This window comes from Mauremys mutica, chromosome 5, assembly GCF_020497125.1.
Source record: "Mauremys mutica isolate MM-2020 ecotype Southern chromosome 5, ASM2049712v1, whole genome shotgun sequence".
In the NCBI taxonomy this organism is placed as follows: Eukaryota; Metazoa; Chordata; order Testudines; family Geoemydidae; genus Mauremys; species Mauremys mutica.
In genome coordinates, this window is record NC_059076.1 from 25271862 (window position 1) to 25297886 (window position 26025).

The 26025-nt window shown below is 44.5% G+C and overlaps 1 protein-coding gene across 1 annotated transcript in view; it reads right to left on the minus strand.

Annotated features, from left to right (window-relative positions):
• The window catches only part of FAM13A (family with sequence similarity 13 member A), a 202432-nt gene that overhangs the window by 81156 nt on the left and 95251 nt on the right, over positions 1-26025 (minus strand). The window lies entirely within an intron of this gene.

Consider the following 26025-nt stretch of genomic DNA (forward strand, 5'->3'; position numbering starts at 1 on the left):
ACTACACAAAAGTGCAAGGAGGTGAAATTCTCACCAAGTACACAGCATACATTCCCTACTCTTATGAAAAATACCATGAGATCTTTCATACACACCACAAAGAGACAGAACCTTCATTTAAGTAATATCTCGCTAGCCTGACTCGTGTATTCTACTCTACTACTTCTATCCTGGTTTTAAAATCCATGTATCCGGATAGACCTACTGAATAGCAGGGAATGAACAGAACAGGGCAATCATCAAGTGGTCCATCCCTTGTCATCTAGTCTTAGCATCTGGCAGTCAGAGGCCCAGGGACAACCCAGAGCATGGGGTTGCAGATTTGATTTCTCCTCCCCAACCACACAGAGGATCTGAGTCATAGGCGCCGACCTGGAGCACCCACGGAAAAAACTTAGCGGCAGTCAAGCTCCTCCCCCCTCTCCCGGCGCCTCCTGCACGCCGCAGAACTCCCGCAGCATGCAGGAGGCGCCGGGTGAGAGGGGAAGGAGCAGGGACGGGTCACGCTCAGGCTAGGGGAGGGGGCGGGGCTAGGGTGACCAGATGTCCCGATTTTATAGGGACAACCCCGATTTTTGGAGCTTTTTCTTACATAGGCACCTATTACCCCCCAGCTCTCTGTCCTGATTTTTCACACCTGGTATCGGGTCAACCTAGGCAGGGCGAGGTTGGGGACTTGGGGGAAGAGGCGGGTGGGGATGGGGCTTGAGGAAGGGGTGGCGTGGGGGCGGGAAGAGGTGGGGGGGGCTTGGAAGAAGGGGTGAAGTGGGGGTGGGCTGGGAGAGGAGGAAATCGAGCACCCCCCAGGTAGAGAGGAAGTCGGCACCTATGATCTGAGAAAATCTGTTTTAACAAGGTGATTATACTATTAATAATACTTTATATGGATTTTGTTTTATTTAGATCTTAGGCTCTTCAAGCCAGCGACTGGCTCTGACTCCGGGTATGTACCTGGCCCAGCACAACAGAGCCTCAATCTCAGCTGGGGCCCCTAGCCACTGGCGTAAAGCAAATAAATAATAAATAGTTGACACGGTATTTAACAACACAAAGCCAGGCTCCGGACAGCGGAGGAGAATGGACAGGGACTGTACATTTCAAATGGTACAGGGAGAGTGCGCTGCAGCAACAGCACAGGTTCGTTTTACTGATGTTCCCAATATGCCCCTTCTGACTAGGTTTGCCAACTTTCCAATTTCTTAAAACCGGACGCTACACCTTCCCACCCCATTGCTTGATCCCCCCGCCCTCCCCACCGGTTGCAGTCTCCCTGCCCTCTCAGGACTTACCTGTGGCCTGCAGAGCCAGGCTTGGTAAGGCCTGGCCTGCTTGCCTGCCTGCCCAGGAGTTGCAGGTAGGAGGTGGCCCTGGCAGAGAAGGGGCTGGCGTGGGTTGACTATCCGGTGCCCGCCCTGTGCTGCTCCCAATCCATAGGCCAGGCTGGCAGGGGGAAGGCTGGTGGTGGCATTTGGAGGCAGCAATCCCCCTGTTTCGGTGCCCTTGCAAGTGGTAACTGGACTTTTAGTGTCCGGTCAGAACTTTTGACCGGACACCTTACAGGTCTCCCTTCGACCGGACTTTCTGGTCGAAAACTGGACACCTGGCAATCCTACTTCTGATGCCCTCAAAATCTGCTGCCTCCACATCCTCTGTAGCTGCTGCCAATGGCAGTCTAAAACCCTGACCCTCGATCTTTATGTTCCAAGATGAGGAAAGCTGGGGGGCACAGGGTGGGACCACCAATGGTGGGATGCGTGGGGTCATTAACCAGTTGTTTTGGGACACTGGGGTCTTGGAAAGCAAATTCTCCGATACCTGGAACATGATCCTGCATTCAAGGAACACTGAGGCAGGCACGCAGAGAGTTTCTGGCATCCCTGCATTACGCACTGGCCAAGAATTCCCAGGAAATGAGCAATGACTTTGCTGCCACATCTAAAATAAATAACAACCCACCGTGCAGCAAAAGTTACTCCTTGGAAATGAACGATTTTGCTAGCTGAATAGGGAAGCTTTCTGCCATCTTCCTCACTGAAAATGGGAAGGATCTCAGATTAAAGGAAGGCATAAACAGTGCTCTGAATAATGCCCTTGGTCATTCCCATGTAGGAGCTAAAATTCTAATGATCTATGGGCGGGTTCTAACGCAGTGGTTCCAATCCCATCTTGTAACCCTGATTTAATATCAACATTGACAGCATCAGCCTTAAGAGACATTAAGGCTCAGAGGAGCCAGACACAGACTCAGGGGAAGCAGTGGCCAGAGTCTGTTAACTACATGTTTAAAGCTTCCATGTGGATGTAGGTCATATGAATTAGTCATGAGCAGTCAGATCCTTTGAGAACCAAAAGACCCCCATGGATTAGCAGAGGTTTGCCAGACATCAGACAAGGATGCCTAAAATCTGCACCTCCTGGTCCCTCACAGCAGGAGAAGGAAGAGTTTGCATTTAAAAAACAAAACCGAACAAAAACAATGGACAGTCCTGCAGACACACAACAGTAGGGGGCGTGTCATGGAAACACATAAAAGAGGCTAATAAACTGAGAAGTGGCTCTGCTTTAGTGTGTTAAGCTGTTTGTTTAGTGCTTGCTACCGTTGACAGGCTCACTGAAAGGTCATTAACAATGCTTCTGTAAATTGTTTCAGATGTAGCGCTCTGTTGCATAACAATCACACCCATGCACATTATAACGTGATGCTGTTTTTTAAAAAAGAACAAGCCGTGCTAATATACGCTTCTCTGCCATCTCAGATCTTTGGTGTTATTATCTGACCTCTCTCTAAGTAAGTGACTATTCGCAACACATAAACCTCCATGGTTTCCTGTTAAATTAAATGTGTTTTTATTTATCTAAAACCAAGTACAACACAAAAGAGGACGATTTAAAAAATCTTGTATATAAAATTGCTCTTTAGCCAAAAAAAACCCTTGTATAATATAGTTTCCTGACTTGATATTAAATGCACCTGATATTTATCAGGGAATGCCTTATTTTTCATATAAAACAGCAATTATTGCCATAGTATATTTCTATAAATCCGGGTACAGTAGAACCTCAGTTATGAACACCAGAGTTACGAACTGACCAGTCAACCACACATGTCATTTGGAACTGGAGGTATGCAATCATGCAGCAGCAGGGACAAGCAAACAAAAGCAAATACAGCACAGTACTGTGTTAAATATAAACTACTAAATAAATAAAGGGAAAGCAGCATTTTTCTTCTGCATAGTGAAGTTTCAAAGCTGTATTAAGTCAATGTTCAGTTGCAAACTTTTGAAAGAACAACCATAGCAATTTGTTCAGAGTTATGAACAACCTCCATTCCTGAGTTGTTCAGAACTCTGATGTTCTACTGTATTGCCATCAGGATGCTAAATCAGCTTAAAAAACAATCAACTAAAATTTACCTAAAAGTCTATTGATTGCAGAGAATTTTCAGATGAAAGGGGAGGTGATAATTACCAAAAGATTTTAACTTGGAAATCTGCATCAGAAAAGAAGGACCATTCCTGGCATTATTCTAAAATAAGTTGTAGGGCTCTGGCGAGCATTAGTTGTTAGTCCTTAATGCGCTCTATGAAACTCAGCGTCACCCTCTTTGTGCCTTTTTCCCATGGTGTTTCCCTTCAAGGGGCCTTCGCTTCCCGCACCCCCTCCCTCAGCTGCGTCTTTAACATTTCTACAATGCCAAGTCTGCGGCATGGTATCATGGCTCATGTTTCCCCACACGTTCACTGGCATGAAACTTTAATGCCCATTAAGTGCAGAGAGATCAAAGATGGAAAAACATAACTGCTGGCCTTTTGCTAGAAGTCCTGCTTTCCGAGGGCTTGAATTATTTCTGGAGTAAAGGCAGCTTTAAGAATCAAATGGTGTAGACATTGGAAAATGTGAAGAGGAGTAAAAAAAAAGTACTGTATGGGACGGAGGTCAGCCATGTCTGTGGCTGGGACTATCTGCTATTCAAATTGGGGTAAGTCGCACCAGTGCAAACCTGCATTTACACTGGCGCAGCGCGTCACTGGGGATTTTATCACTACATCTGTGTCGCTACACCAGTGCAAAATTCCCTTATCTTTGATCTCTCAATACGAGTAATTTCTCACTATACACTATACAGACCATGAACTCTTTATGTAGTCCTCCTTTAACAGTAACTACCTGTAATAGTAATAGCAGACTAGACAATGCATGTTTAATTTGAAGTCATTTCGCTATCTTAAATGTAGCAGAGATTTTTTTCTGTCCCCCCAATCATACTTTTAACTTATGCTCCCGCATAATTGAGGCTATTTATCACATGTCAAACTTGGGCTTCACATACTTTTTGTTGTTGATTGTTGTCTGTACTTGTTAAATCTGTTTCCAAGACTAAACGAAAAAAATTCTCTTATGCACGTTTTCTCTATCAAATTTATATTGCTTAGGCTGGCAAAACTAATTTGTCCGCAGGGGGAGTACACTTCAGCAGCTGCGTACTTATCCTGGGATAAATGGCATCATCACCTCAGGAGAACGTTAGCCCACGGTTTATCCCCACCATATATCAGGAAGGGCCCAGAGTGGAATCAACCCTCATTCTTACATGGACAGAGCTTTGGCATGGGAGAACCTGGGTTCTATTTCCAGCTATGCCGCTAGCCTGGTGGATAAACTTGGGCAAGTCACAGCACCTCTCCAAAGCTCAGTTTACCCATCTATAAAATGGGGATAATACTCTCCTCCTTTGTAAGCACTTTGAGAGCAACTGCTGAAAAGATGTAAGAGGAAGGGATTGTTATTATACAACCCCTACTCTCATACACAACGGTGTGTGTACTTGCATAGAAAGATGACAGGCACTATAGAAATTAGCTAGTGTAGGCAGGGAAGGGGTCTTCTTTTGTACCTATACCGCTCCTAGCATATTGTATGCGCTATCAGAAATAAATAACAAAAAATGAGTGAAAAAAGTAAAAGTGTCTGAGGCCAAAATATTCCAACTGGGTTACTTAAAAGCAGGCATCTAAATTCATATTAGCACCCAAATTTGAACAACTTGCACTCATAATCTTTTATCAAGGTTTCTTTAAAAAAAAAAACAACCCAAAAGACACTGGCTGAGACCACACATAAATAATCTCAGCTTCCCAAAAATCAATGTTTAGAGATTGAACGTAAGGATTTGGATAGGAAGCGTCATGGCAATCATTATTGTACTGTTGCTTTCTCCTCTTTCTTTACTTTAAACACTTTACTGCATAGCAAGTACTTTTCCCCACAGTATGAAAAAAGACAAGAGACCAGGAACTGTGAACCGCACAGAACGGGGAGCTTGAGGAAATAACTGATCTACTTAATGGATTTTATAAGGATTGTGGCGGTGTCTGCCACTTGAAAAGCATTATAGCAATTATCCAGTGCCTCCCCTCACTGTGATACACACGTAAGATACCCACTGAAAAAATAAGATCCTGACTGTTCTGATGAAAGTTTTAGTTAAAGCTAAAGATCAGTTCAGTGCCTCTTAAACATTGCCTTAATACAGGGGTCGGCAACCTTTCAGATGTGGTGTGCCAAGTCTTAATTTATTCACTCTAATTTAAGGTTTCACGTGCCGGTCATACATTTTAACGTTTTTAGAAGGTCTCTTTCTATAAGTCTATAAACTATTGTTGTATGTAAAGTAAACAAGTTTTTTAAAATGTTTAAGAAGCTTCATTTAAAATTAAATTAAAATGCAGATCTTATCAGTTTAGTGCAGTGGTTCTTAACCTGGGGTGCACGCACCCCCGGGGCAGGGCTGGTGCAAGGATATTTTGTGCCCCAGGCAAAACTTCCACCTTGTGCCCCCCTCCCCCGCTGCACATCGGTTCATTGAGGGGCAAATCCCAACAAGCCTTTATAGACCCCAGGGGCCAGCAGTGCCCAGGGGCTGCTCCCCAGACTAGGTTCCCCCTCCCCACCCCCTGAACTCCCCTGTGGGGTGCACAGCCCGCCATCCCGCCTCGTGAGCCCTCCCCACCCCACCCTGAGTCCACTCACTGGCTTTGCCGGGCTTGGGCCGCTGCAGCAGCTCAGCAGAGAGGAGCCACCTTCCGGAGGCACCGGAGAGCCAGAGTGTCCTGCTTGCGGCAGCATCGAGCCCCAGCCATGGAGGAGCCGGCGCGGTGCAAGGAGGCAGCAGCCCTGCAAAGGCGGTGGTGCCGCTAGCGGGGAGCAGCCGTGACCCCCCCCACCCCTCCTGCCCAGGCTGCGGCCCGGCACCCCCCCCCCCACAGGGGCTCCTGCAGGCTGCAGTGGATGTATGCGGGCGCCAGCCCCCATGCGCCCCCCGGTTCCCCCCTTACCTAGGGTTACCATATTTCAACAATCAAAAAGAGGGGAGAGCCCTGCCCTAGCCCCATCCCCATCTACTCCCTCCCACCTCCCACCCCGACTGCCCCCGTCAGAGCCCGCAACCACTCCTGCTCCTTGTCCCCTGACTGCCCCTCCTGAGACCCCCCCACCCTAACTGCCCCCCAGAACCCCACCCCTAGGGTGACCAGATGTCCCGATTTTATAGGAACAGTCACCATTTTTGGGTCTTTTTCTTATATAGGCTCCTATTACCCCCCACCCCCTGTCCTGATTTTTCACATTTGCTGTCTGGTCACCCTACCCACCCCCTACCTAAACCTCCCTGCTCCTTGTTCTCTGACTGCCCCCTCCTGAAACCCACCCCCCACCTAACTGCCCCCCTAGGACCCTACTCCCTACCTGTTCCCTGACTGTCCCAACCCTTATCCACACCCCCGCCCCCAGGCAGACCCCCGGGACTCCCACGCCCCATCCAACCACTCCCCGCCCCCTGACAGGACCCCTAGAACTCCCGACCCATCCAATCCTCCCCCCCGCTCCCTGACTGCCCCCGGGACTCCCCTTACCATGCCCATGCTGGTCAGACGCTGGCTCCACGTGGAGGCAAAAGTCCACGTGGAGTGCTGAGGCAGCGGCAGGCGGGGAGCTGCGGGAGAGGCGGTGGCGGCAGCGGCTCACACTTCCGGGAGCTGCAGAACCCGAGCGCGGTGAGGGGGGAGCCAGCACATCCTCGGCCCGTGACGCTTCCTGCAGCCCCCATTGGCCTGAAGCGACAAACCACGGCCAGTGGGAGCAGCGATCGGCCAAACCTGCGGACATGGCAGGTAAACACACCGGCCTGGATCGCCAGGGGCTCTCCCTGAACAAGTAGTGGACTGGCTTTGAGAACCACTGATCTAGTCCATCCCCCTGTGCTGTGGCAGAATCAAATAAACCCAGACCATCTCTGACGGATGTTTGTCTAACCACAACCACATTTCAGAACAGCCAAACAAAGTCACACATCTAGGAACAAAGAATGCAGGCCATATTTACAGGACAGGGGACTCTATCGTGGGAAGCACGGACTCTGATAAAGATGTGGAGGTCATGGTGGCTAATCAGCTGAACATGAGCTCCCAGTGCAACACTGGCTAAATGGGCTAATGTGATCCTTTGAGGTATAAGTAGGAGTAGGAAGGTTATATTACCTCTGTATCTGGCACAATACAATTGCTACTGAAAATTCTGTCGAGTTCTGGTGTCCACAATTCAAGATAGATGGTGGTAAGCTGGAGAGGGTTCAGAGAAGAGCAACAAAAAAGGATTCAAGGATTGGAACACATGCCTTATGGTGAAAGATGCAAGGAGCTCCATCTATTTAGCTTAACAAAGAGATGATTAAGGAGTGACCTGATGAACAGAGTCTTTAAGTATCTACATGGGGAACAAAAATTTGAAAAAAGAGGGCTCTTCAATCTAGCAGATAAAAGTATAACAAGATCTAATGGCTGGAAGCTGAAGCTAGACATATTCAGATTAGAAATATGATTTAAAAAATTATCAATGAGGGTAATTAACCACTGAAACAACTTACCAAGGGTAAGTTGCTGGAAAATTGCTGGAAATTCTATTGCTGGAAAATTTTAAATCATAATTGGACGTTTTACTAAGAGATATGCTCTTGTTTAACCACAGATACTCGATTCAAAGCAGGAATTAATTAATGGAAGCCCTAAAGCATGTTTTACACAGGGAGGTCAGACTAGATCAGGTGTCGGCAACCTGTGGCACGCGAACTGATTTACTATGGCCCGCTGCTGCTGGCCTGGGGTTCCATTCGCCGGCCCCTGTAAATGTAAAATGTATTACTGGCATGCAAAACCTTAAATTACCGCAAGTGAAGACTTGGCACACCACTTCTCTTGCCAACCCCTGGACTAGATGATCACAATGGTCCTTCAAAATGGTCCTTCAGGACTGGAGCACCCACAAGGAAAAAAAATGGTGGGTGCTGAGCACCCACTGGCAGTCTATCAGCTCCCCCACATGCCCCCCAGTGCAGCCTATCCACTGGCAGGCCCCATGGATCAGCACCTCCCCCCTGCCTCACACCCATGGCAATCAGCTATTTCGTGGCATGAAGGAGGCTCAGAGGGCGGGGTGAGGATATGGCGTGCTCGGGGAAGGGGCAGACCTGGGTGGGAAGAGGCGGGGCAGGGTGAGGCCTTGGGGGAAGGAGTGGAGTGGAGGTGGGCTTGGGGTCGAGCACCCCCCGACACTTTGGAAAGTCGGCATCTGTGACCCTATGGTTCCAGAAATTGACAATAGTTCAAATCTGATGCTTACAGTATATCACTAAGACATGGCTGTCCCCTTTTATCAAAGTCCAGTAATAATTAAAACATGGTACTTGTGGAAACAAAACCCAGTCAAATTACTTAAGGTCCGTATTAAAAGGGATTATGAAAATAAGTGTATAATGAGTAAATTACTAAATGAAGTAAGATTTACTAGACATGTAAGGTATAAAGTAGGAAATTAAGAGAAAAGAGTTATCCTAAAGGGCCTATAATGCACATATCAAAGATTTCAGACACACAAAACATATACCGTGCCATAAAAAGATCTTGTTGGAAAGCTGTATAAAGCTTTTAATGAGAAGATAGCTGTTACCTTAACTAAGGACGGGCTAGTGCTCCTCCATAATGTCTACAGCCGCATTGTGACCTTTGTGGCTTTTAACAATGCATAGGCGTTCTACCTGGCAGACTGCCCCTACACTGGAAACTCATTTGCAGCTGCCCACGTAGGAGAAGACTGAGCTTTAGATAAGCTACAGAGATGGGATTTCTTTAACCATCTATATATTTCCCCAACGTCACTAACTGATTCCCTCTTGTCCAAAAGAAAAATAAGCCAACCTCAGCTAAATGTTGTCAGGTTTTATTTTCTGCATTGATGACTAAAGACTATAAAAGGATAATTCCTTGGATAAAAAGGAGGGGAATATGAAGTGCTTTTTTCCTGCAATTCTGCTGGTCCTTGTTGAAAATGCAGGAGCTGAAATTCCTTTTCAACAGAGAGCTAAAAAAATTGTACAATTTACATAATTGTTCCTTAACTCCCTGGGACAGCAGGAAAGCATCCACGTCAGCCCTGGGGTTGTCAGTTACTGATTGTATTCTATAACTATGTCCTCAGCTACATTTCCCATAGAACCGGACATCCAGAGCTCTTCCAGTCTCTCCCAGGGGTGTCAGATTAGATGCCACTGCTATTCTTGAAAAAGAAGCAATGTCCTTTAGAGGGGATGCCACACACAAGATCAGCTGCTTCAATTTGTTCCAATGGCCTATCACCTCATGAGATGGCACAGAAGTTCCTTCTTGGCTTCCCTGCTGGAGAAAGAGGAGGACTAGGAATAGGTTTCTAAAGGGCTTTCCAGGAACGTATCACGTAAGGAATGACTGTGCCAGTCGATGTGCCATGGGATCAGGATAAGACATATGGTACAAAAGTTCACTGGGTTCTTCCTCTGCACCACTCAGTTCAAGTTCCAGAATACAGGACACCAAGCAAATAAAAAGTCTGGTTTTGCACAAGTCTTTTCAACAGTGGGCTTTTTCCTTAGCTCTGCAAGCTGATGAAGTCCCTGTATGTTCATGTCTAGTGAAATTTCTCACATCACGCTCTTCTAAAAATGATTATAATGTTATAAAACTATTCACATCTCTCTCTCTCTCTCACTCACACACACACACACACACACACACACACACTTACACTTTAACAATTCTGCATTGTAAAAACAGTGGGGAAAAAAGTATCCAACACCCAAGTAAAAGCAAGTATTAGTGACAAATTTTAAAACTTCCCATTTCAGGGATGATCCATGTACATTCTCTGCCCTCCCCCCCCACACTTCATCCATTTTACTGTTTCCCATTCCGAAAATAACTCCCACAATCATGACACACAGGCCACTCACAAAACACTCACTCCTTCCCTTGTGCTCCGGACCTCATATCTCTCTACCCACTATACTTCCTAAAACACATCATAGACGTTCTTAAGGTGTCAGCCCATCAGGCAATTGATTCTTATGGTAGTAGTGGTGGTGAACGATGATGATCATCCTGTGGAAACTGGCTGGATGAAGGGGAATGTATTGGGTGTCTGGTGGTAGGCTGGATGGTAAGTAGCCTGTTGGGAATGTGCTCCTTTGGTTCCAGAAGTGAGCAGCTCTCCCCTGACTACTGGTAGTTTCCCCTAGCTGGTGACAATATAGAAGGCTCTCTCTCTCCAGATGATTAATGAGAGGGTCAGGTCGATGTGGGTGTGAGCAGTTCCTAGCTCGTGCTGGAGGAAGTGTGGGGCTCCAGACTTGCTCCCAGTAGCAGCTCTTCACACTCCACGCTGGGGCTGGGCAAGAAGGCACCACTGATGGAAGGGGTGGAGCTGCAGGACTCAGGTTTAGGGCAGCAAGAGCAGTTTAGCTCCAGCTCCTATTTTCTTCTCACTGCACTGAGCTGCTCCTGGGAGGGAGCACGTTTCTGAGAGCTGTTTGGTATGTGTGTGCCTGGGGAGGCTGAAACCTGGAGAATGTCTGCAAATGATGCAATGGTTCAATTGACACACCTGAGGAATACACATGACCCCACTGGCCTGCTCTGGGTTTGCTTTTTTCCCGTTTTCATTTTCTACTCCTGCCCCCTCACCGCAGTACCTGATGCTCTGCTACAGTAACAGGAATACCACAGCAGTCAGTTAAAATACATAATGTTACTAGCCATTTAGGTGCCCTAGAAACAGCGAAAGATAAATACAAACTTACGGTAAACACCTGGAAATAGGACGTTATTCACGTAGCTGAAGTTGCGTATCTTATATCGATTTTCCCCCGTAGTGTAGACCTGCTCTGAGCTAGGCAGGTGAGTTCGAACCAGCACCCAGAGAGACAGTCTCCCCTGAACGAACCAGAAATCTCAGGGATATGATCCCCCCCTCCCCCCGGATGACTGTGTTATTTGCTTGCCCTCTTTTGGTGGCTGCTTAAGTTTCTGACACAAGGACCCCGTCCCCCTGCCCCCTCCCCGCCATCAGGTGTCAATGAACAATGTAATACAAATAAATAAAACAACACACAAGATCCCATAGCGGTATGACACTTCAAGATCGAAAGCTAACTACTCCTCCAGCGCAGTGGCAAGGAAGATTAAAAACAAACTTTTTTCATGCAGATTAAGAGCAAATTTAACATTAAGCAGATTTAACATCAATTTTGGTTGAAAATAATGAACAATTATGCCTTCTGGGGTGGGGAAGGTTTACCACTGGGCGAAATGCTTGTGCAGACAAGGCCTTGAACCATTTTTACAACCTTCTTGAGCACGAGGGACAGCTACAAAGTGGCTGGGGAATGCAGAGGTTGTGTGAGGATAGTGCCACAGACAGAGCAGCTTTCCCAAAGATAGTGAGGAAAGACAAGATAAGGGTGAGCCCATGATGACGGGAAAGCCATTCTCTGGTTGCTAGTTAGAGCTGGCAGAATGCCGGGGTAAGCAAATACTTTCAGCCACTGCAATGTAAGCTCCCCGTCAGAGCTAGCAGGATAATTCTGCCTCAGTCAGCCCCCGCCATGCCATCTCTGAGTGCAATGCTACATTCACATTGATTGGCTAGTGTGAGCTGATTTTGCCTGCCTTTGCGATGACAAAACACTTTGAATATTAACTGCTGCAGGTGGGATTTTTGCACGTGCTCCTCACCTAACTCTGCTCCTAGCAATGACAACTGTAAAATTCCCTCTAATTTCAGAGGGAGCAGAGTTCGAACAACCCTGAGCGCTTTGGAAAAGTCCACTCTATGGCCAGATTTTATTCTGCACCCGGTAGCTCCCATTGTTAAAAATCAAGCCCTAACAGTTACAATTACAAACAGGTTTTTTTTTAATTGATGTGACAAACACTGACAAATACACGTCGCATTTAAACGTCCAATCTTCATTTCCATCTAGAATTAAAAGAGACAACCCTACAAAAATGTCTTTTTTATTGATTTAAGGCTAATCCGTCGCTCTGTGTATTTACAGCACGTTGTTTACTCTGGAGTACACAGTATGGAAGGGCATGAGCTGAAACTGTTTACAAGAAGTTTTAGACAAATCACACAAAAATCCACTGTTCTCAATCATTTTCCAATGCAAGCAGCAGAGTCATGGAAGTGAACTCTGACTAAGATGGGTTGTGTGGCAGGTGGTATAATACCCTCCAGAGTGAGCGCCTCTTCCTGAGCAAATGATATACTACAAAGGAATGCTCTTTTTGAAGCAATTACCAGGCAGTCAAGTGGTTCACGACAGGGGTGTTGGGAGGAAATGACTGGGCTCAGGCTCTGCTGGAAGGCACTATGAGAAGAGTGAGCTGTAGACAGTAACTTGATCTCTGCATTTGGACAGAACTGGCAGTCAGACCAATGCTGGGAGGAGGGGAGATGTAGGCTGTGAGAAACCCTTTGATGTCTACACAGCCAACGAAAGTTTCAGCGCTGTAAGTGCCAGTGTAGACAAGGCCTTACACGTATTAAACCCCCACTGCAAGAATCCTGTTTGCCTTTAGCTCTCTGAACCCAAAATTGTGGGCTGTTTCTGCTGCACCCTAGCTTCAGTTTACCTAACCTATCACATTACGAACATGAACGGTGCTTTCCTGCACAGCTGAATACAATGGTGCCAGCTCAGCAGTGTATTAATCAGAGCCATTCACTGTTATGGCCAGTATTTAAGATTCACATTAGATCCTTAGCTCTCAGGCTGATACAGGCTGCGAGCATTGCAGAAAGAGCACACTTTACCTCTGAAATCTGAGACAGAGGATGCTCTAGTCATTCTGAAGTGACCATTCTGAACAATTTATGAGTGAACAAGATCTCACTGAGAGTAAGAGCTTAGATGGATTCAGAAAAGGCCCGGCCATTTGCATAGATAACAAGAACATCCAGCGTTACAATAGAAAGGATTAAAACAACAAAATCAAATCCCAAGTGGTTTGGATGGGATATAAACCCTCATGCTTCAAGGCATAAGATGATCACAAACTAATGAGGGCTTTAAGAGAAAACTTTCCCTACAGACCTGTTATTTTATAATTGCTTACTGCAGTATTTCTTACAGTTTCCTCTTAAGCATCTGGTACTGGCCACTGCAACTAGTAATTCCTGAAATGACCAGACAACATGCCAGGCCTGTGCAGTAATAGATGTTTAGACATAGCAATGATATGAACACTTGAGCCACTCATTTTTAAAATCTTGATTAGATTAGATTTTAAAAAGCCAGAGCTGCCCAGAGGGGCAACTACATCTCTAAAAATAGTCTGCAATCACTTCATAGAGTCTCATGATACCAACAACCAAAGCAAGGTAAACAATTCATGGTAAGAAGAATAAGTGTTCCAGCTTGTAAGCATCTTGGAGCAGGGAACTTCTTTTGGTATGTGTTTGCAAAATGCTGCATGAATCAACGGTGCGCAATGCAGAGCAATAATAATCAATTTACGTTTGGGTAATTTCTAACAGTAACTTAACTAGAACACATCACCAGACATCAGGAAATACCTGGAGACATGAGCTGGAGTGCCAATGAGAAGTGCAATTGGGAAAGTAACTGAAATACTTCCCCCATGGATTGTATTTTCTAATGGACAACCTATCCTAAATTCTCAATTACTGAGGGACAATCTTCACTCAGTCATCGATTTGCTTTCTGCCAGGGCCGCCCAGAGGGGGGGGGGGGCAAGTGGGGCAATTTACCCCAGGCCCCGGGCCCAGCAGGGGCCCCCACGAGAGTTTTTCGGGGCTCCTGGAGCGGGGTCCTTCACTCGCTCCAGGGGCCCCGGAAAACTCTCGCGGGGCCCGGGCCCCCGGAAAACTCTCGCGGGGCCCGGGCCCCCGGAAAACTCTCGCGGGGCCCGGGCCCCCGGAGCTTCTTCACTCCCGGTCTTCGCTGGCGGGGGTCCTTCCTCTCCAGGATAGAAGGACCCCCCCCCGCCGCCGAATTACAGCCGAAGCGGGACCCGCCGCCGGAGTGCAGCCAGGTCTTTGGCGGTAATTCGGCGGCGGGGGGGTCCTTCCGTTCTGGGACCCGCCGCCGAAGTGCCCCGAAGACCCACGGTGGGGGCTGCACTTCGGCGGCGGGTCCCGCTTCGGTGGTAATTCGGTGGAGGGGGGTCCCCGCCATAGGTCTTTGGGGCACTTTGGCGGTGGGTCCCGGAACGGAAGGACCCCCCGCCGCCGACTTACCGCCGAAGCGGGGCCCCCCGCCGCCGAAGTCCCCGGGCCCCCGGAATCCTCTGGGCAACCCTGCTTTCTGCAACCAACTCTCTGTATAACTTTTCATGAGTGATATTAGCATCCGAGTATTCGGGTACATCTAAATTGTATCGTTATTTACATTTATTAATCTTATTTGGGTTATTGCTGATTATGTACTATGTATATTGTATTACTTTTAAACCAACCTTTGTACTTTTCAATAATTTAAGCATTATACCCATATGTATAGACACTCTTTTCTTAACCTATGTATTATATCATTTTAACATTCACTCACTAGAAAATCACAGCTTTATTAATCCATACCCACTTCATCCTAAAATTCTGATGGAGTAAAATAAAATAAGCAAGTACAGAAATCATGAGAGGCCTGGTTGACTCAGTGAATTGGCAATGGGATAACAGAACCTTTTGACTGTGGGTCACTAGTCAGATTTCTGCCAAGTCATTAATGACTGGAAGTCATTAACAACAGATAGACATTTGGGAGTTCCCCAGTGATCCACAGCACCATAGCACTCAAATCATGCTACCACAATTGACAGAGTGACTAGGGACCAAACAGATATGGAGACAAAACTACTTTTTGACCCCTAAACCAGCGGTCCTTCTGAGTCAAGTTTGAGGCATGCTGCTGATGCAGTGAAGTGCAGATTCCACTACTTGTGGGTAAGCAGACCCTTTCAGTACCCAAATCACTTACAAAAAATAAAAATAAAACTCTGTTTTTCCTTAGGCCATGCGGGAGAAGGATTTTACAGGATTGAAAATGCTCAGATTACAGATACAAGCAAAATGACAAGCCTACCCTTCTAACCTCTCTCTTCACTAGACATCTAGCTGACTACCTTGATTAAAAATATCTGTTTGTCCTGGGAAATCATAGTTGAACTCCTTCAGCAAACACTGCACTGCACACAACATTCCACACCACATTTCTTGCCACTGAACTGGGGAAAGTGGACAAGTAAAAACATGATTCTGATTCAGAACTGGTGACCTTTTATACCAGTTTTTACTGGAGATGGTTAAGGAAAATGCTCTCTGGAAAGCACAACATGAAAAAAAAAATCACACAACTTCAAATGCAAAAATAGCTGGTATATTCATGTCTGAAAAGGAATCCTGCTGTTCAGCGCTGAACAATGCAACCAGCATGTTAGGGAAAACACCAAGAATAAAATAGAAAAGGACCCACTGATTCTCGAGAATTAAACATTAAGTGGTCAGTGCTCTGAACTGACAATTTTATCTGTTTATAATGAACTGCTGGGGATGTGCAGAGATGGACAGCTAGGTGTCACGGTTAAAAATCAACTGACTTTTCAAGCATAGGCTGAAACTTCATCAGCCATTTGAGTACTGCCTGTTCTTCTGTGCAAGAGCCCATTGATCCCTCATGCTTGAAAAGGCCTCCAAAATCTTCAAGGAGGAGTGAAGTTCAATTTAATTAAGGTGAAATGTAGCCTGACTACTCCATCTGACTCCTCAGGCACCAAAGTAAGGAGTTCTCTCTGGCCTCATGAGATGAAAAGGCTTTCTCCACCAGGGAAAAGCAGAAAGTAAAAAACAATCCTCTCATTCAGTGAGGAAAAGCCTGAACTGTGGAATGAGTTTCATTTCAGATTGCTCTTTATGCCTCAACTGTGATAAAGAATTAGAGGAGAGGAAAGTGATCAGGAACAGTCAGCATGGATTCACCAAGGGCAAGTCATGCCTGACTAACCTAATTGCCTTCTATGAGGAGATAACTGGGTCTGTGGATGAAGGGAAAGCAGTGGATGTGTTATTCCTTGACTTTAGCAAAGCTTTTGATATGGTCTCCCACAATATTCTTGCCAGCAAGCTAAAGAAGTATGGGCTGGATGAATGGACTATAAGGTGGATAGAAAGCTGGCTAGATCGTCGGGCTCAACAGGTAATGATCAACGGCGCCATGTCTAGTTGGCAGCTGGTTTCAAGCGGAGTGCCCCAAGGGTCAGTCCTGGGGCCGGTTTTGTTCAATATCTTCATTAATAATCTGGAGGATGGCGTGGACTGCACCCTCAGCAAGTTTGCAGATAACACTAAACTGGGAGGAGTGGTAGATACGCTGGAGGGTAGGGATAGCATACAGAGGGACCTAGACAAATTAGAGGATTGGGCCAAAAGAAACCTGATGAGGTTCAACAAGGACAAGAGCAGAGTCCTGCACTTAGGACGGAAGAATCCCATTCACTGTTACAGACTAGGGATCGAATGGCTAGGAAGCAGTACTGCAGAAAAGGACCTAGGGGTTACAGTGGACGAAAAGCTGGCTATGAGTCAACAGTGTGCCCTTGTTGCCAAGAAGGCTAACAGCATTTTGGGCTGTATAAGTAAGGGCATTGCCAGCAGATCAAGGGACGTGATCATTCCCCGCTATTCGACATTGGTGAGGCCTCATCCGGAGTACTGTGTCCAGTTTTGGGCCCCACACTACAAGAAGGATGTGGAAAAATTGGAAAGAGTCCAGCAGAGAGCAACAAAAATGATTAGGGGGCTGGAGCACATGACTTATGAGGAGAGGCTGAGGGAACTGGGATTGTTTAGTCTGCAGAAGAGAAGAATGAGGGGGGATTTGATAGCTGCTTTCAACTATCTGAAAGGGGGTTCCAAAGAGGATGGATCTAGACTGTTCTCAGTGGTACCTGATGTCAGAACAAGGAGTAATGGTCTCAAGTTGCAGTGGGGGAGGTTTAGGTTGGATATTAAGAAAAACTTTTTCACTAGGAGGGTGGTGAAGCACTGGAATGGGTTACCTAGGGAGGTGGTGGAATCTCCATCCTTAGAGGTTTTTAAGATCAGACTTGACAAAGCCCTGGCTGGGATGCTCTAGTTGGGGATTGGTCCTGCTTTGAGCAGGGGGTTGGACTAGATGACCTCCTGAGATCCCTTCCAACCCTGATATTCTCTGATTCTATGATCATTCTTAAGATGACATGCTTGTTGGAGCCTCTGAGGCTACATCTACGAGGCAAACAACAAGATGCAGCAGTCCCGGGACAGCCGACTTGGGTGCCTGGGGCTCAAGCTGCAGGATGTTTCATTGCAGCGTAGACTTGGGCTGCAGTCTGAGCTCTGAGACCTTCCCACCTCACAGGGTCTGAGAGCCCAGGCTCCAGTCTGAGCCTGGAAGTCTACAGAGCAATTAAACAGCCTCGCAGCCCCAGCCCAAGTCAACTGGCACAGGCCAGTTGCAGGTGTCTAATTGCAGTGTAGAATGACCCTTATAGTCCCTGAGTCCCCACAACACTTTCCACACAAAGGAAAAAAAGTTCACTTTGCACACAAAATGAAAGAAGAATCTTTTTTCCAGATCAGCCACTAAAAAGATGAGTCAATCAAATGCAGTCTCACACGTGCAACTGGTGATCTCTCTCACATGTACAACTCTTAATTCTTTGTCCCATCAAGAACTCTTGCTGTTTCCATTGGTTGAACCTCTACTTACGACGCACCGTTCAGACCACTATATTTAGAATGCTTTTCAGCTCTCCAGCCACCACTGTGTCACCAGAGAAATTCTAGGCAGAGACAAAAATATGATTGCTAGAAACAAGAAGGTGCCAATGCCCAGATGGCTTGATAGTAAGGTGTTTTGAGTCTAGCATACACACCCTAAGCCCAAAGAGGTAGCAATGTACCTGTCCTGGGCTGATGAAGAGGTGGGCAACTGAATTCCCCCCCCCCCCCAATCAAACCAGGTGAATTACAGGAGGAAAAATAATGTGTTCACATGTTATTTTAATTGACAAGGTGACCTGATTATAGATGGCCAAGGGACAACAAAGGGAAAATTGAGACCACACCCAATTCCTAGATCACAATCACCTAAGCTGACGAAAAACATAAATTGCAATAGTCTTTGTTGCCTGTGCCTTGGGAGAATATAGTTCTTGAAAACTCGTTATGTAACAGTTCATACTGCCAAGGTCTCTCAATGCAAGAAAGAAGGGCATTGATTGCATATGAGGGTGGAGACAAATGTACTCTCAAAATTAAGTGAGTCAGCTTGGAAAAACTAACTCAACAGAGCCTAAAGCACAGAGAGAGTCAGACACAGAGAAAACAAATCTCGATTAAATGAAAACGAGTACCTCACTGACTCATTATTTATTAAGGATATTACTACAGCCCCACAAAGGTGCTAGGCACTGTGCAGACATACAGGAAGATATTCCTTGTCCCATAGAACTTACCACTCTCTATCATCAACCTCACCCTAAATCTTTGCTCCATTGTTGAGAAATCAGCAGCTTTCTCCAAGATTCAGGAGAGCTCACAAGGGCAGGGATTGTTGTTTGGTTCTGATCCCTTATGTAAGCCTGTTACAGAGGCTCCTGAGTGATAAGGGAAGTTGTTAGTTTGGGTAATAAATATGTACCAAATGTAATGCCCAGATAAACTGAAAAAAACAGGTCTGCTTGATTACTTGCTGCTGATAGAACAAATCAAGTTCTTATCACATCACATACCACAGAACAATGACAAGTTTTTGCTTGTGTTGCTTTAAAGGAGAGTTGCTAAAAAGAAAGCCAGAAGCCAGCAAAAGAAAAGGCAAGTGTTTATATTATGTACATATTTTAAAGTGCACAGATATACGTATTGACACCTCAGCAGTTTACAGCTCGAACACACAAACATCGTCCTTAAGAACAGGGTGCAGCTATGTACACAAACCCACACCTTGTTTTAATGACATATGAGCATGTGACCAATACGATGGTAGGAATTAGGACAAGAGGCAATATAAGTTACTTTGTGAAAGAAATGTTGAAGTAAACAAAGCTTCCCTTTGAAAACATTCAAAGGTTGGAAAGCTACTACAGGGTAGCTCTGCTGGCAAATCCCGCGGTAGCTGAAACTGCAGCCATAAACAAGAGTTTATGATCTATGACACAAGGGGAGAATGGATGGAAAGCACTCCAAAAGCTAGTTTACACTTTCTGATCCCCAAGTGACTTCAGACTGGCTGCTCTAAGATTTCAGGTCCTGGAATCTGCATGTCATTTTTCTTTCAATTTCCCTGCAGATTTTTCCCCCACCACCTGAGTATGTAAATTGGTGATAAGGCAGGTATCTGGAAAAACACTTCTTAGCTGGGTAAGCCTGTGTGTAATGGCTATGTCTAGCAAATAGGGTGTTAATCTCCCAGAATAGGCAGATGTCCTTGAAAATGCTGCCAGGATCAAGAACGGATATGATATCAAGATCAATATGCAATGGTTACGAGAGATATGCAGCAAAGCCTTATTAATTGGCAGGGGATTCATGATGGTGATGCTAACAAGTCTGTAGGTAGCAAACATCTGGTACTCTACAGGAATATAAACAGCATCTGGAAAGGACCTTTGCTCAACACAACACGCTCCCACCTTGGGCTTTGGCTGTGGGAAGCATTTTTCACTCTTACCTTTGGGCTGTAGAAAGCATTACGCTTTCTGTTAGTGTTATATCTGGGCACATGAAACATCAAACTTTTGTGTTACAGACTTTGGCAGAAGGAGGCCTTTCCTCCTTTGTGACTGAATAAGCTTCACGCACCCTGTTCCGGAAAAAAAAAAATCCATTTGAACCTCAATCCAAAGCACTTAAGCCATGCAAAACTTTAAGTATACAATTAATCCCCATGAAGTCAATGGGACCAGTGCTTAAAGTTAAGCATGTGCTTTGCTGGATCAGATCCTTATGCATGTTCCTCTTTTCTAGCTGGTAGAGCTCTGACAGGCAGTTATACCTATACACTTTCAAAAATGGGAGAAGTCCTACAAAAATGTGTGTGCGCATGTTTATTCACTTTACCTCTTCTTCCACAGTGCCTGGCTTAAAGTTGTGTTTTCTGCTACTGAATGCAAAGCACTTTGCCCTTAGCAAATAGTTTTAAAGATGATGAAATTCTTGAGAGAACATTTACATTAGGTACTGGCACAGATTGCTGGTACAAACAGTACTCCACCTATTTTGGAAAGACAAAATTATCTCTTTTTATACATACAGAAATACATCAACCTCAACATAAAATTGTTCTCTATAGCAACAGTCAACATGGTGTAGGGCAGGGACTTCAGAAACGGCAAAATACATATTTTCTGCATTGCAATATACCTTGACTGCAAACAATACTTTGCATATTTAAATTTGTAAAGGGAAATCATGCCCCACCAATCTATTAGAATTCTTTGAGAGTGTCAAGAAGCATGTGGACAAGGATAATCCAGTGGATATAGTGTACAAGTCTTTGAAAAGGTCCAGCACCAAATGCTCTTAAGCAAAGTACGCAGTCATGGGATAAGAGAGAGAGTCCTCTCATGGATCAGTAACTGGTTGAAAGACAGGAAACAAAGGAGAGAGGTAAATAGTAGGATCTGTACTGGGACCTGTGCCATGAAAAATATTCATAAATGATTTGGAAAAAAGAGGGTGAACAGGGAGGTGGCAACATTTGCAGAAAATACTAAATTACTCAAGATAGTTAAAACCAAAGTGGACTGAGAATTCCAAAGGGATCTCACAAAGCTGGGTGACTGGGCAACAAAATGGCAGAAGCAATTCAATGTTAATAAGTTCAAAGTAATATACATAGGAAAACATAATTCCAACTATACATTCAAAATGAAGGGGTCTAAATTACCATTCAAGAAAAATCTTACAGTCATGGAGGATAGTTCTCTGAAAACATCTGCTCAAGGTGCAGTGGCAGTCAAAAAAGCTAACAATATTAGGAACGTTTAGGAAAGGGATAGATAATAAGAGATAAAATATCATATTGCTACTAGGTAAATCAATGGTATGTCTACATCTTGAAGACTGTATGCAGTTCTGGTTGCCCCATCTCAAAAAAAAAGTATATTACAAATGAAAAAAGTACAGAGAAGGTCAACAAAAATGACTAGGTGTGTGGAACAGTTCCATATGAGAGATTTAAAAGACTGGGGCTGTTCAGCTTGGAAAGGAGATGACTAAGGGGGGATATGATTGAGGTCTATAAAATTGATGAATGGTGTGGAGAAAGTGAATAAGGAAGTGTTATTTTAACACAAGAACCAGGGGTCACCCAATTAATAGGCAGCATGTTTAAAACAAATATAAGGAAGTTCTTCTTCACACAACGCACAGTCAATCTGTGGAACTCATTGGCAGCGGATGTTGTGAAGGCCAAAAGCATAACTGGGTTCAAAAAAGGATTGGGTAAGTTCATGGAGGATAGGTTCATCAATGGCTACTATCCAAGATGGTCAGGGATGCATGCCCATGCTATGGGGTGTCCCTAAGAGTCTGACTACCAGAAGCTAGGACTGGACAATAGGGGATGGATCCGTTGATAAGCGCCCTGTTCTGTTCATTCCTCTGAAGTATCTGGCACTGGCCACTGATAGAAGACAGGAGACTGGGTTAGATGGACTGGTCTGACCCAGTATAGCTGTTTTTATATTCTTACATTATTTTCCTATCAATGAAACTACAGCAGAACCTTTTTTAAAAAATACCCTGGAATAAATAATATCATACCTGCAAAGGGACAAACTGTACTTTTAACATGAAAGGGTAATAAGCCATTCCACAGCCAACAGTGAACACTGTATCTGGTACCTAATACTTAGGGTTTTAATTACAAGTATATTGTATAATGACAACATAACACTTGTTGAAGTGGTGTTCTAAATACTGCCAAAACATGAATACAAACAATCTAAGGCTCCTTTTCTTCTTCCTAGAGACTCTTTCTGTAAGTGCAGTTGAAAATTCTTGATCCATATTCAATGTTATAACCCATTACTATGATTCCAATCTAAAGAAAACCTTCTTTATTAGTGGAATTCAAAAATCAAACCAAAAATGATTTTGGAAAAATTACACCAATTAAGAGTTACAAAATTCATTTGTACTCAAACGAAAGAAGTGTGTCCCTTTTCCAGTTAATGATTCAAGCTGAACAATGAGCACCATTGTAGAACAGTTTCCGGCAGCTGCAACTGTGGTGGCAGCGGCCTACTAGGTGAGATTACTGGCAAATGGTTAAATCTGACAGCCCACCACGACAGAAAGCTGAGCCAAGACTATGCTTCTGGGAAAAATTACTATGGATTAATGTGCTCGATGTCTGAGGGAGAATGCCTCAAACAGGAGGTATAATTAGGTGAATGTTTTTCCAGACAGGTACTGGGCAGCCTTGTCTGATGAATACTAGAACAGAAGAGAGCCTGGAACACCACCACCACCAAAAAATGGGTTTCTCTGTTCTGTTTGTTTTGCCACATTCCATCTCTCCCCCCACAGAACCAACTTTTTCCCCTCCTCAGTTCAGCTTGCTTCTTTTTGTTACTAGTGGCAGCCACAGGAGGATAGGACCTATGGAAAGGAGCAGGAGCTTTATAGCTCCCTTCCTCCAGTAATTCCAGAAGACCCTTCCCTGCGGAGAAGCAGGGTTAGGGGGGAGGCTTAGTGTCCCTTCCTCCCTCAGACAACAAGAGAGGAAACCTCCAGTGGAGGGGAGATGTCTACTACTAAGGAAGCTTCACAACACAGTAGGCAGTGTTCAATGTGCAGTGGCTGCCAGCAGGGGGTGCAGCTGAGCATGCTTTCAATTGAGAAGGAACCTTGCTTGCAACCATGATCCTCTCAACACAAAACCATCAATGGCAGAATGAGTACAGTACAGGAATACTGTTTCCATTCCAAATACTTCCCCCAGCTCTGCAAATATTAGAAGCCACAGTATTTGTGTATTGTGCATATGCCAGGGCCACATCATTAACATTACTTTTGTGAAAAGAACAACATTCTCCATCCATTTCTTCAGATCAATAATCTGAGTTTGCAAACAGGCTATCCTCAGTAACATGAGCACATAAAAGCAAAACTTTTTTCTGAACTAGGCCCTGGCATTTCATAGGTAGCTCATAATTTGTTCTAATTAAGACTGTATCTATGCAAGCAGTAAGTGATACTTATGAAAAATCAGCCCAACCCCTTTCCCCCTACCCTAGACATTTGATACAATCAGTCATTCATTGGGGAAAGGGATTTTCAAAAGTTCAAGGAGTGCTAAAGGAAGATGAATTGTCTTGAAATTGCCTCAGTTTGAAAGGAATGTTTTGAATATAATTCAATGAAGAGGAGAGCTCAGAAGTCATGCAGCACAATATACATAATCTTATAAGTGCTTCTCCTCAGTAGATCACAAAGTGCTTTACAAAGTAGGTGAGTATGATTGTTATATGTGTATCTGTATATATTACACACAAAATCTATGTTAAAAGAACATCAAGTTAGCAAAGTCAAGCACTCAAAGGTTAGGAAATGACAGAATTAAGGTTGCCACGCAGCTTTAATTTGGCTGCTTTTGTGCACACATTATGATACAGTCTTTAATTATATGATCACATACTCAATATCTTTTTTTTGCCATGGGACCCTGGTCTCATTCAGTGCACAGAATGGAATGGGCTCACTAAATGGGCATCTATTCCATATTTTTTATCCTCATTGTTCCATATGAAGGTATCATACACCCTAATGAATTTATTTCCACCATACTATCCCGCAGATGGGGAACTGAGGCATGTAGATATTAAGGTCAGTAGTGCCCAGTTTGAGATGCTTAGGGCATAATTCTTCAGAGGACCTAGCATTTTTATAGCTCATTATATGTTCAAGGGGCAGCTCCTGTTGAACTTGGCTGCAGCTTAAGTGCTCAGCGCTTCTACAAACCAGGCCCTAGGGTCTCAAGTTGGGCACCCAGAAAATGCAGAACTCACAACTGGTGACCACCTGGGAAAAATCTAGTGTAACTGACTTACTCATCACCACACGGGAATTCCGTGGTAGAGGCAGAGACAGAATTCAATTCTACAATATTCAACATGTATCACAGCATTCAACGTGCATCATAGCACTGAAAAGCCTTAACCACAAGACCATCCTATTTCTTCCTGCAGTTTGATGCCTCATTCACCGCACATCTTCCAACTTCTACAAGCTGAGACAGGAGACCTACAGACCACAGCCCCGTTCACTACACCAGTGGCTCTCAACCTTCCAGACTACTGTACTCCTTCCAGGAGTCTGATTTGTCTGGCATAACCCCAAGTTTCATCTTATTTAAAAACTTCTTACAAAAACAGATATAAAAATACAAAAATACAGAGCATTATTACTGAAAAATGGCTCACTTTCTCATTTTTACCATATAAATATAAAATAAATCAATTGGAATATAAATATTGTACTTACATTTCAGTGTATATAGAGAGGAGTATAAACAAGTCATTGTATGAAATATTAGTTTGTACTGACTTCGTTAGTGTTTTTTATGTTGCCTGTTGTAAACCTAGGGAAATATCTAGATGTACCCCCGGAAGACCTCTCTGTGCCCCTGGTTGAGAACCACTGCACTACAGAACTCATTGATTCCCAGAGCATCGTCCATCCTGTGTGTGCGCACGCAGACACACACAGATGTAATATATAATGTACATATACACACACATTTTCAGTGTGCTCACATTTACACAGCAGCCTCAGAAACCACGGCACCATATTGACCACTTTTTTAAAGTATTATAATGTTTTGTACTTCCTTCCATTCAAGGGTGACTTCAAAAACTTTAAATTTAGCTTCAAAACCTTCCTATAAGCCAAGTAAGTATTATTATCCCATTTTACTAACAGAGAAACTCAGGCACAGAAAGATTAAGTCACAAGACTAAAGTCATATAGGAAGCCTGCGGCAAGACCAACCTTCCATCAGTTTGTGTGTTCAGTTATTCCAGAAACACATGTACATTTCTCAACACAGTTTCAAATGTGTAACAGCTTTCTCGATCACAATCCTTTACAAAACAGGCCAGGTTTATACACATGCAAATTTTTATGGGGAACAAACGTGTGTGTTCTTTTTATAGATGCATCTATCCGTTTGCACACACTACTCCATTTGGAGCATGCATGTTTTTAATAATTTAGCCCTATGGTCCCATAAGAGTAGGCACATGTGTGCATGAACATGTGTATAAATAAAGAAAAGAGTTGGATTGCCAGGTAATGGTTTATCAAGAAAGCAATATGGGATTAAGTTCTATCACTTAGTGAAATTTGTTTCAATATTAAACTTACCGTAAGAAACTGAAAAAAGCAAAAAATGAATTGATGCCCTTTTATTACAGTATGGCTGAGAAATTTTACTTTTTAAAAAGTATTTTTAAACTACCCTTCTTCCCTCTTCACTGGCTCACCACTGGAGTGCTTAAAAATTGCCCCCACATGCCTATGAACAGGGCCACCAGAGGATTCAGGGGGCCTGGGGCAAAGCAATTTTGGGGACCCCTTCCCATAAAAAAAAGT